The sequence below is a fragment of the Acanthisitta chloris genome, unplaced genomic scaffold (assembly GCF_000695815.1).
Source record: "Acanthisitta chloris isolate BGI_N310 unplaced genomic scaffold, ASM69581v1 scaffold14969, whole genome shotgun sequence".
In the NCBI taxonomy this organism is placed as follows: Eukaryota; Metazoa; Chordata; class Aves; order Passeriformes; family Acanthisittidae; genus Acanthisitta; species Acanthisitta chloris.
The window spans coordinates 464-3,369 of NW_008690958.1; positions in this window are offsets into that span (position 1 = coordinate 464).

Sequence of the window (2,906 nt, forward strand, 5' to 3'; positions counted from 1 at the left end):
ACAGCTGTCATTGTGCAACCTGAGCCCTTATCTTTTGGCATATTCATGCATTCAGGTCAGTGAACATGAGCACGAACAAGCTACCGTCACGTTACGTAAATCAGATAATAATCCAACAGGCCTACTCTTAGCCTCCTCAGAGACAGGTTCCAATTTCTACAACTGGGGCAGGTTATTCTGTACCACATAAGTCTGCTATGAAATGCCATTAAAGAACACGGCTGAATTCTTTTGGAGGGCCTCAGAAGAAATGTGTTGTTGAGCTTCCCACTCCAAGTGTCTCCACGTCGCGGTTGGGGAACTGAAGCATGGAAACAGAGCCTTGCCCAGGGTTGTGCAGGAAATGCTTTAGGAATGAGAGCATCCTTCTCACAGCTGGACAGCTGTGTACTTCTCTGTATTTGCTTCACAGGGCAATTAACATGGAATACACTAGCAACATGGAACTCTAATCCAAAATATTCCCCTTCACCCTTTTTCAAAATGCAAGTTGGCTCAAAGGAATTTATTCAAATTGCCCAGAGCAAACTACAATAATTTATTGAGTTCTGGCCTGAGGTAAATAAACTCTGTAGAAACAATAGGTACTACGCCATACAAAGCCAGCCAAGAATCCCAGCACCACTAGGACAATGTGCAATGTTACTGAAAAGAGAAGGCAAAATTTGATTTATGATTAAACATTTTTTTCACAGTCAGAGGGAGAAGTAATGTGATATATGTTCTTTTTACAACTGTTCTCTTTCAAGTTATTTAAAACCAGAACAGAGTGAAGCTCCCAAGATTTTTGAAGTGAACAGACCAGACAACCCCTTAACATCAGACAGGAGGAAGGTCAGAGGGAACAATGCCCCCACAGCTGCTTTCTACAAAGCTACTGGGGCACTTCAAGACCTCATAGGCTCTCACTGCTCTGTTCCAAGACCCTCCTGTAACTGCCAGTCTGATTACGCTGCAGTTTCAGTGGTGAGGAGAAGACCTTTCTATAAAATTGATGAGTGCAAAGATATATTTTTTTAAACTAGATTGCCTGAGTCTGAAAATGAGATACCCAGTGAGCAGGCAAGCTGCTGATCTACAGCATGGCTTCATAGCAAAGATCATCCTTACCTTATTAAGTTACTTACTGATTTTTCTCATTGACTTCTCTCTGAATCAATAATAATATGAAATTAAAGGGATTAAATTGGTTATAAAGAGGTTTACAGGTGGAAGCAATTTAAGTGATAAATTGTCCCAGCTGAATCTAAGGACTATTACTGATAGATAATAAAGAAAGTTCACAGAAGCAGGTCATAGCTTCATCCCAGGAACTGGGTGTTCCTTTAGATCTCTGTATCCAGTTAGCTAACAATACTAGATGATTTTTTTCATTAGCTCTGACCTTTAGTTCTGTCCAGATATTCCCAGTCATCTAACCTGCTTCAGTAGCTGTAAAATGTGAAGCAGACCAGACTGGTTATTTGTATGATTTGCTAAGAGTTATCTATTTCAATACAGGGATTTTGGAAGTAATTTCCTAACTGCTCAGGTAAGACTGAAGTAGAATGTAGTTCTCTGCAAGACAGAAATCCAGTATGAGTCACAAGGAAAGAGAATCTAAACTGGAAGTATGAGCTGGCAGAATCCTAGAGAAATTCTTATTCTTGCCAGTAAAATATTTCAAAAATTATTTTTCCTGAAGTGCAGTTTGAACATAAAGCTTAATTTTAGAGGGTCATTTTACTCCATCAAATCAGACTATCAGCAAGGATCTTCCCACAGAGTGTTCCAAGCATGCACTAGAGGAAGAAACTCTAACCCATAAAGATGCTTCATTCGAGGCAAAAAAAATAAAATAAAGCAAGCAGCTCTATCTTCCTGATAAGCAGTGACTAGAAGCCAAGTTTCTCTTCTATGGAAATGAAGGGGTAAATCTAAAAGGATGATTAAATACTGAGATGACAATCTTGACAGGACTGATGTAGTTTTTCAAATAAGCAACAACACTTACTGCTCTGTTTTGTCAAACACTTCATCTATATCCACAGCTGAAACTACACATTAAAGTCAGAATGGAGTGCATATAGCTGTAATGCCTTTCATATTATTACCACCAGTTCAACACATGGCAATTTTGGTTCTCATCCAGATTTAAATGCAAGCTTTATTTCATGTGATATGATTAATACTGATGAAAGTGATAAAGTTCATTGCACATCTACTTTAGTAGCAAATGCTTAAAATACTTTGACGACACAGGGCTTTGGTTCTTAGAAACAACAAAGAAAAAAGCAAAACCTGCTCCATGTGTATTACATATGAAAATATGTACATTTTCCTGTATCTGGTTACAGCAAATTCATTTTGATGCTTAAAGGTAAATTCCATATTTTATCCTTTTTGATTAATTTTGGTTTAATTTTCAAAGAAAAGCTTCACAATTCACTAGATGTCATCAGACAGAGCTGCCTCCAAAGGCTCTGAGGTCTGTAAGTCTAGATCACTACTGTGTACTTCACATCTAATTATCTGATAGCCTCTCCCAGACTGACTAAAAGACACCATGTAAATCCAACATCCAATTAAATTATTCAGGGATGCAAATTCCACCCTTCAACCCTCCTGTGGTAAAACACTCAGATTCTTGAAGTGGACAGTCAGTGAAAATAAACTGTGTTTAAGGTGCAGAGAATAGCACATGGCACTGTTTTCATTCAGGGCCTATGTTTACTACAGGGTCTGATACAATGGTCCCATTGGGAGAGGTTGCAAGAGCAATAGAAAATTGTTCTAATGTTTTGAATCAAAAGCTAAGACAGTGGATTTCATTGAATTTACTTAGTACTGTTAATAAGAACTACAAGCCTCACTTCCTAAAAATAGCATTGAAAACTTCAGAAGAGTTACAGGGTTTGTCAAATCTA